The sequence below is a fragment of the Sylvia atricapilla genome, chromosome 1, assembly GCF_009819655.1.
Source record: "Sylvia atricapilla isolate bSylAtr1 chromosome 1, bSylAtr1.pri, whole genome shotgun sequence".
In the NCBI taxonomy this organism is placed as follows: Eukaryota; Metazoa; Chordata; class Aves; order Passeriformes; family Sylviidae; genus Sylvia; species Sylvia atricapilla.
In genome coordinates, this window is record NC_089140.1 from 36196699 (window position 1) to 36211045 (window position 14347).

Consider the following 14347-nt stretch of genomic DNA (forward strand, 5'->3'; position numbering starts at 1 on the left):
TTAATGAATAATATTGACAGTCACTACAGCTTTCTTCAGAGTGGTACTCTGTAAATATAGCAGTTGAAGAAATGTGCCACAAGTGTAATCATGCTATCAACTTTTATCCATTCTGTCAAAAAGGTTGATTTGCTTTCTTCCATAACACACATTACATACAGGAAAGAGCACGACGGCTTTACAAACCATGCTATTGACATGGTTTCTTTATCTCTCTACTGGACTGTAAAAATGAAGGAATACATCAAATATTGTATACATGCATGGTTTTTTGCTACTTATTTCAAAGGTAGTCAGTGTGCAGTGGTGTTTCTCCAAGTAATAGCTCAAATTGCTGATGGTGCTGCTGTATTTCAGCATTTAAAAGCATAAAGGATAATTTACTCTTAAAACTACCTGGGCACATTATATTTAACAAGTCTCAAATTCTCTTTAGGGATTATAATAAGAAAACACTTTGCTTAATCATAAATTTTATATTTATCTTGGCTAAACACCCTCCTTTGGATAGACTGCCATGTTTTGTCAAGAAAAATCAACACAGTGGAAATGAAGCACTTGTTCTGTTGTGTGGTCATTCAAAAGAGTATGTAGAAGTAATGTAATTGTGCACCAGCGCTGCTGACAATTTCATGCTCTCATACACGCATTTCAATTTGCTTTAGAAAGGACTATTCCTCCTGGCTAAATATAGTCATCATGAAAAAGCATACCTTGCCTTTGAGCTAATAACACTGCAAGCCCCAAGACACAACAGCACAAAAACTTCTATATTTTAAGGAACCTGAAGCACTTTCTTCTCACAGTATGTGTTTCCGAAGTGGGACAAATGAGACTGGTTTTTTTATTAAGGTATTCTCATTTAGTGTATGGATTTCTCTTCCAAAATGACAATTCATTCCCACGCCACATCTCTGAATCCCATCCAGCCCCAAAACAAATCATATATATCCCAAATGCTTCTTTTTAAAAGCAATGAGTCCTTGTAAAAGCAGCCTACACTTTCACATATTAAAAGACTTTGAGGATTACTGAGACATACAATGGCTCTGGAGGTTCTGGAATCAGACCTTCTGAAGGAAGAACCATTTGGTCATAGAGCACTCATCTGCAGCTTTGGAGCCTCTGGTAGCAGTGATTTTTCAATGAGTTATAGTAGAACTAAAACTGTAATTACGGTTTGTGACATCTTAAACCCCTTTTTTTTTTTTTTTGTCCTTTTAAAATTTACTTATTTTTAAATTACTTTAATGTTTAATTTGGGCTTCTAATCTGTGGTTACAGAACTCACCTCCTCACACAACTACTTCAGTCTAAGCTGGAGGGTCATAATTACCTGTTCAAATAAGACATGTAAGTCATTAAAAGAGGGACACAAACCAGCCCATAACCTGGGATACTGCCACCTTTCTCCTACTTGCAGTCACATGCAAATTCCACCCTACACAAGAGAGAAAGACAGAAACTGAATTTGATTCCCTTCCTCTCTTCTGCCAGCTGATCCTTTTCCCCCCCAGCCCTTAAACATCATATAGATGCCTTACACTACGCAGATCATGAGGAAGATTTGTCTACAGAAGACTAAAGCGGAAGGCACTGATGTTCAGGTGTACTTCACAGAGAACAGCAAAAACTGAGAAATCGTGTGCGTTCTCTACTCTGCCCAATCTGGGAAGCTGTGCTACAACAGGTCATACCCTCCACAGGGAGGCCCCTTGCTAGCACTAAACTAATTCAGGTGACAATTCAAGGAACTGGATTGTACCCTGCACCTAAGAACAAATTTCAAATATTTACAATGGCAAAATTATAAATCAGGTTCACAGTAAAAGGACTGAGCAACCAAGCTATTTCATTCTCTACCTTTTGATACTGCCATTATCAGAAAGTTTCTTAGTTTGAACGTACAAATCAGACCAAAAAGAAACCACATTCTGCTGCTTCCTTCCTTTGGGAACTCATGAACATAGGAAACAGAAATTTTAGAAGGAGACTGCCATGTAATATAAAAATAAAGGAATTTTTATTTTAATACTCAGGAGTAAACACATGCAGAAAGAGAAAGGCTGAACAGACCTGCTTAACCAGATTATAGTTAATATAAGGTACTGACCACTACATTTGGACCCACTTTTCAAGGACTCCTGGAATTGTTATAACATTACACAAAATATTTTGCATTATCAATGAAAAAGATAAATAAAAGAAATCTGCAATCATTTATTATATTTAGGAATTTAAATAATGCATAAATAGTTCAAGACTAGAAGGTTCATTCTTGTGCCACAATTTCCTCTCTCTATTTATTACAATTGATCAATAAAATTAAAGATTATCTCTTTGGTCCACTTCACATAGAAAGATACATTTGTGATGCAGTGCAGTTTTTCATGAAAATTTTAAATGTATCTGATTTTTTTAATAATAGAAAGTAAAAAAGTGTTTATTATACATATTGAAAAGTCTAACTAAAAACTGTAAAAGTAACTCAGTCCTACAATGTTATAGGAGTTTTACATACAGTTTTGAGTATGTTCTGAGTTTTTCTGAATAACTTTTTAAACAGCTTCTTCCAGTTGTGTCTAAGGTAAATTCAATTCTAAAATATTGGAACATAGAAAAATGTTAAATCCCAAACTACTGAATCAACTCCTATCAATACAAGACATAACTAATTTGACTGTTATGACCCACATTTCCTAGTTGATTTTTAGATAAAAACAAGCAGATCACCAGCAAAGGTTTATCTCAAATTCCCACATGTACAGCATGCCACATTAAATATATGCAAATCAACCTCTTTCTCCTCTAGTTTTTTTGAGCTGACAACTCATACGACCTGCAGCCATGGCTAACGATTACAATTATTTGACTTTCATATTTATACAATCAGTCATCAGATATGCATGTTAATTGATTTTAACAGATAGTTTTGTATTCTAATGATCAACAGTAAGTGTACATTTTACCAACTTCTTGATTTATAAGAAAATAAAACTTATATCAGTTTCCACAACTAACCTTTTATTGTACGGATTTGCAGTATTCAATGGGAACTTCTCAATAATATGTTAACCTGGAAGTACTCTGAACTAAGGAATCTTAATTTTGGTTGCAAAATTTAATTTTTCAATTACAGACACTCTTCTATTGTGTCGAAAATTTATTTAAACCATGGACTGTCAATTTATTAGAATTGATGAAAGATAATTTATACTTAAATGGACTGGGCAAACAAGTTGTTTGCAGTTATTTAATATTCACATTTTGCCACTTAAAAGTTCATTTCTCTTTTTCAAAGAACCTTAATCATGCACTCCTGGATTTCAATAAGTCCCCAGATGTCATATAAATGACAGAGTACAACACTATATTTGAGATCCTTATTTTTCAAGTAATATGCTTAAGGCCAAAAGGTTCCTCTGCTGTCATCACTAAATACATTAATTGAACTGGTTCGGATTTTTTTTTTTTACATGGCTGAAAATTTATTCTTCGCAATTATGATTTTTATTTTGGATGCCCTATTTCTGGTAAAGCATAAAATAAGAAATTACAAATTGCACATATTTTCACATGAAGAACTGACTACCTTCTAAGATTATACAATGTGCAATCATTACCTTCCACAATTAATGGTTGTTGTTCTCTAAGTCTATTTATATAAAAAAGTGGTTATTGCACCTTACACTCAAAAAGATCAGATCATGTCTTGTTCTATAGAAGGGCTCTCCCAATTTAGGCCTTAATTGCTGTTGTACTAACTGATCATGCACAATTTTGGTAAAGCAAGAGCTGCTGGATCCCTTTCTCAGCATATTTTAATATAGATATTTTAATTTCTGCAAAATGCAGAATCTTTCTATTTTCTATAAATAAATGAATAAGGTGGAGAGACTATTCAGCTTTTATTCAAAGGTGAGCTTTGTCCACTTCAAGTTTTGCTACTATTCTCTTTTTGTCTGGTATCTTCAATTAATTTCAAATGAGATTTATTCACTATGAGATTCTGAGACATTCTCTACAGGAGATGCTAGTGCACTCATGTAGATACACAATGCTTATGCAAGTTCTTGTAATGGACCCAGGGACAGAAGAAATCCAAAGTCACATTGGACAACCATGAATAAGCACCTTAATCTCTAAAACACTCTTTAATGGACTTCTCTGGTATTTAAAAAGTCTTGATTTCACATTGAACAAAGTTAGTGAATATATGATGGGATTCTGTTGCTTACTTAATAATTGTTTACCTTAAACTAAGGACTGGCAACATGACAAATACCAATAAGGCAAATAAATTCTCTTCAATCTTTCCTTTACCAGGAAACAACTTCTTGGCCTTCAACACATCTTGATTTAATTCTGAACATAACAAAAAAGTCAGCAGGTCTGCACAAAGAGGAAATACATTCTACTCTAATCACTAACCCCATCTGAACATCACAGATATAAATGCAGAAAGACCCTGGTTTCTTTTCTACAATTCAGTGCTATCAGTTAAGCACCTTGAAGACTGACTCCAAGGTTTATAGTTTTGTAGCCGAGGCAAACCATAAGATAAATGGAAAGGTGAAGTAAAGACCTTATACTTATATGTGAAACTCCAGTATAAACAGCCAGAAGAAAACAGTGGGAAATATAAAACAAATACGCTAATAAAATCTACATCTGTATTTTACATGTAATATCTAATAAACTTAGAAAATAGATATAATTCCTAGTTTCTAAAAATGTTTTCTATCCCCATTTCTATTTGAACTTGACTGTTAAAATTACAAACTTGGTCATGTAAGCTATGAAGAAAAACACGTAGAATTTAAAAACTGTATTACATATGGGCTGACTGAGCCAAAGAAGTCCTGATCTGACTCATAAACATGGCACGTTCATTTACATCACAGTAAACAGGGTTACACTAAGCTGCCAATCAGTCATTAGTGGGGTTCTGCAGGGCTCCATTTTAGGCCGGTACTCTTCAGTGTCTTCATAAATTATTTGGATGCAGGACTCAAAGGTGTACTAAGTTGGCTGACAATACTAAATTTGGAACAGATGTTGACTCCTTCCATGGCAAAGAGGCCTTGCACAACCATCTTAGCAACTCAAAGGGCTCGGCAATCATCAGCTGCTTGACAATTTACAAGGGCAAATGCTGGAATCTGAATGGGACAGGGCATACCTGAATGTATGGACAGGCTGGGGAATGAAAGGCTGCACAGCAGCCCCCCCAGGACTGAGGGCCCTGGGCAGTGGTAAATTGAATATGAATTAGTAGTGCCCAGGCAGCCAGGAGGGTCAGCTGTGTCCTGGGCGGCATCAGGCACAGTATCACCAACCAGGCAAGGGAGGGGACTGTCCTGCTCTACTCTGCACTGGGGTGGCCTCATCTTGAATATTGTGTACAATTTTGGGTACCACAACAGAAGAAAGATTTACAGCTATTTGAGAGTTCAGAGGGCCCCAAGGGGGACGCAAGGTCTTGAGGAGAAGACATACAAGGAGTGGCTGAGGTCACTTGGTTTGTTCAGCCTGGAGGAGACTGAGGGGAGACCTCCAGTTACAACTTCCTTGTGAGAGGAAGTAGAGAAGCAGACACTGACCTCTTCCCTGCGGTGACCAGTGACAGGACCCAAGGGAATGGCCTGGAGTTGTGTCAGGGGAGGTTTAGGTTGGATATTTGAAAAAGGTTCTTCACCCTGAGAGTGGCTGGGCATTGGAACAGGCTCCCCAGAGGAGTGGTCACATCATTAAGCCTGACACGGTTCAAGAAGCATTTGGACAGCACTCTCAGGTACATGCTGTGGTTCTTGAGGCTGTAGTGTGCAGGGCTGGGAGTTGGACCTGATGATCCCTCTGAGTCCCTTCTAACTCAAGATATTCTTTGATTCTATGATTCATTTAAGTTAGAATTTATATAAACATTCTCACAATATGTCTAAACCTAGATTAAAGTAAAATCAAAAGAAAATACTGTTTACGACTCACTATTTTTAAACAATAGGTTAATTGTTCATCTTGAAGATTGATCATTAGAAGTAGCATATGATTAACAATACTCTTTGTATTTACTAAAAACTGAGAGAAAACAAAGAGTAAAAAGCAATTGGTTATAATTTCTGATGACAACTTTACATGAAGAATTGCAACTACAATAAATTCCACAGATAAGGGTTAAATTAAGGCTGTATGTAGAAAGAAGACCAGTAAAACACATTCTGGGAAATAAGAAAATAGTGTACCTAAAAATGCCCAGTTCTAAGACAAATATGAGTTCAGGGATAGCAAGCCACCACCCAGACACTTCGGATCACTGAGACTATTAAAGGGATTGAGACAGGGACAGATGAGTGAAAAAAATCCAGAAGTTCAGTATGAGTGGCTTAGTATCCAACAGTCTACACATAATTTTAGTCACAAACATGAAGCGGAATCCACAAAATATAGAAAACCACTTACTATACTGCCCCTTTTGCACAGTAATGTGCCCTCTGGCACTATTTCACACAGACAAAATAATAATGGAAATGGGTACATTGAACACAACTAGGTAGGTAAATTTAGTTACCTGTATCCACAGGCAATCATATTTGATCAGATATGACCAAAAGTCATCAGGGATAAAGGTCATCCATTGACCTTGATGTAGAAAGTATAGTCTTTAGGATGTTTTGTTAATTTCACACCAAAACCATTTAACTACTTTGCAACTCACTGTATAACCTCAACAAAGAAAAAATACATTATCAATCAGCTGGATCAGCTCTGTACAGCCATATGAACTCCAGCAAAGGTGCAAGGTATGGAAGGAAAAATACCAAAAAATGGGAACAGAGGGAGGACAAAAGGAAATACTGATCATTTTGATGACAAATTTATCTAAATGCGATAAAAATCACATTAATCAAAACTCCAAGTCTCAATTTTTGAAACAAAAAACATTATACCAACTCCAAGACGTTTCATTTCAACCAATACTTGCCCTCCCTAAATGTCACTCTATCTTATCATGATGACTGAATTTCAATGGACTTGATAATATTAAGAAATAGCTTAATAAGAATGACATTAGTTTTCTTGCATAAAACCAGCCCACTACTTGGACACTGCCTGTCTATAACGAAGTGGCATATGAATACTACATAAGTGGCCAAATGCCTCTTAGGACATGACAGCTCCTTTTCAAACTTCCTGTGTCACCAGGAGAACTATGCCTTGTGGCATCCAAATGGACAAAACACAGAAACTCTACTGCTAAGAAAAATGAAAGGCTGCACAGATTCTCTTTGAACAAGTAACTATTTTACACAGAATCATCAAGTTACCAAATGCAAACCACAGCAGAAAACTGCTGCAAATTTCAATCCTGTTAGTGGATACATGAATTTAGGGAAGAGGATGTAAGTATCATCACTGTAGGGCAAAATTGCTGGGTTTTATTTTAAACATGCTTAAACTCAACGTTTTAACTTAAACATTTAAGAGTGATTTCAGTTTGTAAGTTTTACATCTCTTGCCACCTGAAACCGGCGATCCAAATGTCTATAATAGCGCATTTCAAATGCTGAGTTATATTAATCTCATACTAACTATAGCAGTTCAATTTCAACAAATTTCTCAGGGTTTTTGCATATTGCTGAATAAATTACTCTGGAATTAGCTTACTTTTCTTGGAGGCATTATATGAGATTATTTCTTAGTCTCCTCCTCTTTGATTTAGTACACATCTTCAGATAATTTATTAATGTTTTGGATATCTCATTCATCATCTATTATTACTAGTGCCATAAATTAGAGGAATGGAACAAAGCACTGGACTATACGCTTTTTCTATATTCATCAATAAAACAGCTACCTGTGTTAGCAAACACTCTCTAAAGTAGTTGGTTTATCCACTAAGATAAGATCAGGAACAGTTTTTTAACCCAAATCCCAAAACAGATTAGATCTATAGTATAAAAGGCTATTAATGAAACAAAAATCATGGCTTCACTTTAAAATACAAAAGGGTAGAAATAGCTGGTCTGCAAAACACAAAAGCAAATGTCAGACATTGCTATGTCTTCTAAAACACTCAGATGAATTAGAAGGCTGATGAATGGCAGTTTTACCCGGAAAAATGGATTGCTAAAAATGCTGTAATTTTGCCAGCATACTATAAAACAGTAAAGAGAAGTAAAGATTCAACCAACAGAAATTTAAATGTCAACATTTAAATCAGTGGTAATATTGCTCAAGAAGACAAGTTGCCTGAACTAGTGGTAAGTAGAAAAAATTAAATCCCTTGCCTTTTCAAATTTGGGGTTTTTTTTCTTTCTTCTTTGTTTGTTTGGGAGGGGTGTTTGACAATCTAAACACAAAGGACACTGAAAAATACAACTGTGAAAATTTCATGTTTCAAGGTAATGGATATTAGTGGGAATCCTATAGGTATTAAATTACATAGCAGTATACTATTCTACATAAACTACTTGAAAAGAGACATAATTAACATCATTGTGAAAACATTAACTACTGGCTTTAAAAGGTCATTAAATGACATATTTGAATTTATGCATTAAATGACATATTTGAATTAAATTTGAATATCCAAGAATCAGTTTTTGTTGTTTTATGTAGAGACTGTTGATATATTTTGTACCTATTCACTGTTTACATTCCTTTCACTAAAAGTTAATCTCTCATTAAGACAAATTAGTATTTTACATGATGCAACAATACTGAACTCACCTCTTTTCTAACTGTTTGTTGAAAGTATTCAAGTAAGGGTTAGGACTTCATCAATGGAACGCGATACGGAATTTAAGTTCTTATAATACAAAAGAAAAGAACTCCAAATGTTAGACTGGAAGCGGATAAAATGCTTCCAATAGGAACTGTGTATCTAATTTCTACAGAGGAAGAAATTCTTTCATCTTTAGGCACTAAGATTAAATATTTCAAATTCCAGTATGACCTGAAAACAACAAAATATAAGTTTCCAACTAAATTAGAAGTTTCTTATTGTGCCACCTCTAATTCAGGACCCTCATTATTTTCCTTATAGAACCTTCACTATCTGTAGCCACTGATGATCAATAAAACATACTTGTACCAATGCCTTCTAAAGCTAATTCAACTCAACACAGTTACACTCTCCTATAGCTACTAACAGCAGAACAGAAAATTAACTGTATGAGCTGCACCTTTTGTCTGTGTCCAGTTTGATCAGTTGAGCAATGATCGTACCTCTTATTTAATCTATAAAGGCAGTTTGCAATCAAAAAGAGCCTTATCATTAGATGACGAAAATAAGTAGCATCCTCTTTGTACTGAGGTGCACTTGGTTTGAGGACTTACATAAAGGGGAGAAGCCAATCCCTCCTCTGACTGAGAGCAGCCATTTGCACTCAGTTATCTCTGCCTCACTTCAGATAAAAATGCACACTGTTAGGAAAATGCTAAAAGTTAATCTTCTCTCTCACAATTATGATATTTACCCATTAGTAGGTACCCTGGATTCTATTTTCAGTCTTGGTGAATTTCTAACTTCTACAATGGGAAACTTAATTAGACAAGAGATGATAAGCAAGTCATTCCCAAAATGTCCAGCAGCAATCTAGAAGTAAACGGTACATGCTAATTCTCTGGTGAAAAAGGACTTCACTGAACCTGGTCTCCCATGACCAATGAAATTGCTCTAGCAACTGAGGGAGTAGTCAAAAAAATGGAAGTGTTGGCAATGGCAACATTCACTCATATGAGAGTTTCCTTAACCTAATGTTTTCAATATATCTGAGATTTTTTTCTCTTCCTGTCTTTTTGTTCACTGAGTGAATGTCTGCATAGAATTCTTAACAGAACGTCAATCAAGGAACACACATGGTTAATTTACTTCAGACCAACTTCAATATATTAACCTTAGGATGCCTGGAAGAAGGTTTTTCTTTTCCTCGTCCCAAAGAGATTATTACTTCCTTATCTAAAACTTCACACTAAATCTCAGTGAAAGGTAACGACATTATTTTCCAGATAAATAAGCAGGTAACCTGTTCTATATTCTGCATACACAATTCCACTTGTTGGTGATAGATTTTAACATTAATTAATAATAGTGTAAAAGTATTGAAAAAATCACGGAAAGAGTGCTTTAGTTCATCCCAGATGGAATGTGGCAGACAAGCCAAATTAAATAATTATGTCAACACAACCTTCCATTAACTCTTGCTACCTAATTCTCATAACCTTCAGGTATGCTGAAAATATTATCAATGAAGAATAAGCTGCATGCTGAATAGATCAAGCAACCAACCACCAAGAAGTAAACAAAAATAACATTTCTTTTGTTAGAACACAGAACAAAATCAATGGAATCTTGAATTATATAATTCTCTCTTTTTAGATTTATTTTTATTGTAAGGTTCTGCAAGACACAAAGTTCTGTCTTCTTATATATATATATATGAGATATTCAGAAGGCTTCAGATATTTATATACCTGCTAGATAGGAGCAGTACTTGTAAAGTTGACTCTTAACTTGATTTTAAGGGACATCACTGTTACATACCCTAATTAAAGAAATTACATGAAATTTAAATCTTTGTTTCTCAGCAACACCATATCCTCTAAATTGTACTAGTACAAATGAGTACCTATTCTCAGACATATTTTTGAACCCCATATATTAGAATGTTCATTCATGTAGTCAATCAGAAGCACATGTGGTCCTGCAACTATCTAACACATTTATCACAGGCTAAGCTGGACACTTGAAATCCTGTTATCACAAAGTAGTGGTTAAATGCAAGAGGAGAACTGGGAAGATAGCATTCCGAAGGAAGCAGACAGGTAGCAAAGCAGGACCAAAGCTGACAACACCAGGACCAAAGACAAAGCCCTCCAAAGGGGGCTGTGAAACTAATTTCCTCAACTCAATTATTACCACTGGTGAAGAAGAGCTACATGATTTAACAACTGTTAAAACCAGCACTGCTAAATTCAGAATCCACTAAAAACATACTACAAATTGTTGCAAAGAAATAGGGCTTGTTTACTCCTCATTACAGTGTCAGTGAGTCAAAGAGTTGATTTTAAACAACAAAAGCCTGACAGACGAAAATGCCGTCAGCTCTGTCACACTCCTGTAAGAGAAAGTCAAGGCTCAAATGATTGCGTTGATCTTTGACTGAAACTGTAAAACAAGTTTCTTCAAAGCCAAGCATAACACTGAAGCCAACAATAAGGAATGTTTTAATTTTTTCCCCACAATGAATTTTCTGATGTCATGAGCTCTGGAAGTTTTTAATCACACTGAAAAAGCATTAGCAAGGCAAATGTATATGACCAGGCCCATAAGCGACTATAGGACTGGTTTTCCTGACTCATCTTATTTTTTCCTCTCTCGCCTAAATTCCAGTATCAATACTTCTGAATAATAGATACTCTCAGATTTTTAACCAGCTTTTAATCCAGGTTTTCTTTCACTATCTAAATCTGAACAATAATTCGTATTTGTTCACTGACTAAACTCCAGGGTATCTGTATTTTATTAGTCACATGGAAATTGGAGTGCTACCCACAAGAGTTCAAGATAAAACACTTCAGTGACACTGATTCAGATCAGAATCAAAAATTCATCCCATTTAAATACTAACAGCCTTAAGACACATAATTTTATGCTTTTAATTTAAATAAAGGTATTGAAAATACCATCTTTACTGTTTAGAAGTGACTCTTAGATATCCTTCCTGGACTGATTCTCACTATGACCACCTGTATCCTATCTAAGTCTTCTCATTCCTTTTTTTAAAAGTCTACATTCAATAAATCCCTTTCAATGTATGTTCCAGTGTAATTTTATAGTGTATTTATTAAGAAATCTGCTGCTACTTATTAAAAATCAGAGTCATCAATTGTTTACTTTCTAATTTTAGACATAAATTTATTTGAAGTAAAATTTTAACCCATAGAAAGGAAACTAATTTTTGCATACTACAGAAGTCATAAATCCCACAGAAGAGTAACAGCAGAAATTAAGTTAATGACTGGAATTAGAGCCAGAAACACTGGACAGACAATAGTTTAATTTAACCAGTTGCTGCACAATCCCTTCTTCCCACCTCTCACCTTCAGTAAATTTATCTTGATTAAAACTATATTGGTCAGTTCAAGTTTGTTTAGCTCCAGGTCTTTCTATCACTGACATCAACACTGAAGTCACTCAGGAATTACAAGTACAAATCAATTTTGTCTTCCTGGAACAAATCTTAAGCATCCAGAAGCTCAGGACCCCAGTATTTGACTTCAGGAACTAAGTGCTTAGTAGGCATCTGGAAAGTAATGAATTATTTCACTTAGCTGTACCAGCACTTTATTATCCATTTTACGTAAGAATTCACAATGATAAAAAGCATATTGCTTGGCATGGAGCAAAACCATGCAGGCAACCAACAGATATTTCCTCTGACCCCTGTTAGATCAATTAATTTTGGTAACAGAGACAAATGCCTTCGGAACAGCAGAGCAAGACAACAGAATTCCTCTTAAATGATAGAAACAGGAAAATATACTGTGAAATAGTGGAAAAGGTATTAAAAATAATTCACTGAAATAATTCTCTATACCACCAGCAAAGCTGTTTTCAGTAATGTACAGCATGCTATACAATAGTTCATATTAAAATAATTTCATGATATCATATGCTTGCTAAAAAAAGATGGCATAGGCTACCCATCCAGAACGCTTGCCATTACAAACATTTCATTTTAACAGAATAGAATTGTTTAGGTTGGAAAAGATCTTTAAGATCACCAAATCCAACCATTAACACTGCCAAGCCTACCATGTTCCCAAGTTCATTCACACATCTTTTAAATACCTCCAGGGATGTTGACCCAACCATTTCCCTGGGGAGCCTATTTCAATGCTTGAGAAATCTTCCGGTGAAGTTTTCCCTGATATCTAATCTAAACCTTCCCTAGCACAACTTGAAGGTGTCTTCTCTTGTCTCATCACTTGTTACCTGGAGAAGAGACTAACCTGCACCTGCACATGACCTCTCTTCAGGTAGTTGTAGAGATGATGTCTCCCCTGAGCCTCCTTTTCTAGAGGCTAAACAACCCCAGCTCCCTCCGCCACTCCTCATGCACTCCAGACCCTTCACCAGCTTCACTGTGGTGAAGGGTCTGGACTTATTCCAAACCTCAAAGTTCTCCTTGTACACAGGATTCAAGGTCTGGCCCCACCAGTGCCAAGTGCAGTGGGACAATCACTGTCTGGGTCCTGCTGGCCACACTATTGCTGATACAGGCCAGGATGCCATGGGCCTTTTAGGCCACCTGCGCACACACTGCCTCATGTTCTGCAGCTGTCAACCAGCATCCCCAAGTCCTTTTCCTCCAGGAAGCTACTGCAGCACTACCTGGGGTTGATGTGACCCAAAGGCAGGACTCAGCACTTGGCCTTGTTGAACCTCAGACCACTGGCCTCGGCCCATCAATCCAGCCTGTCCAGATACTTCTGTAGAGGCTTCCTATCCTCCAGCAGATCAACACTTCTTACCAATATGGTGTCAGCTGCAAACTTACTGAGGGTGCCCTCCATCCCTTCTTCCATACCCTTGATAAAGCAATTAAACAGGGCTTGTCCCACTACTGAGCTGTGAGGACACACATAGAGATCTGTCACCAGCTGAATGTAGCTCCATTCATTACCACTCTCTGCGCCTGGCCAGCCAGCCCATTCTTGCCCAGTGAAGCTTCTGCCTGTCCAAGCTACGAGCAGCCAGTTTCTCCAGGAGAATGCTGTGGGAAACAATGGCAAAAGGTCTAAAGTCTATGTAGACAACATCCAGCCTTTCCCTCATCCAGTAAGCAGGTCACCTTGTCATAGAGAGGTCAGGTTGGTCAAATACGACTTGTCTTTTCATAAACCCATGATGGCTCATCATGAGGTTGTCCTGTACTTGCCATGTGACAGCATTCAAGATGAATGCCTTAAATATACACTTTTTAACCTTAAATTTGCACACAAAATGCAAACAATACTCACTATAAAAAGAAAATAGCTTGCCTAATGAGATCAGTTAAAATCCAAAATCTAAACACAAAGCCAGGTCGACCATAAACAGTAGGAATAATGCCCAAGTAATTTTCATATCTTGTATTCACCAATCTTCTACACTTTAATGTAAAATACATCAACTTAGAAAATGTAATGCAAAGTTAACATTTTTTATTATAAGGGATTATTTTCAGGGTCAAAAGAGTTACACTCTGAATACAAATTTCACATGATCTTGAGAAAATAAATCTGCTGCATCTTTATCTACTAGTCACATGACAAGACAATGTGAAGTTTACATCATTCA

At 36.2% G+C, this 14347-nt stretch overlaps 1 protein-coding gene across 2 annotated transcripts in view; it reads right to left on the bottom strand.

Moving 5' to 3' along the window:
- Positions 1–14347, bottom strand: part of TBC1D5 (TBC1 domain family member 5) — a 316602-nt gene that overhangs the window by 288075 nt on the left and 14180 nt on the right. The window lies entirely within an intron of this gene.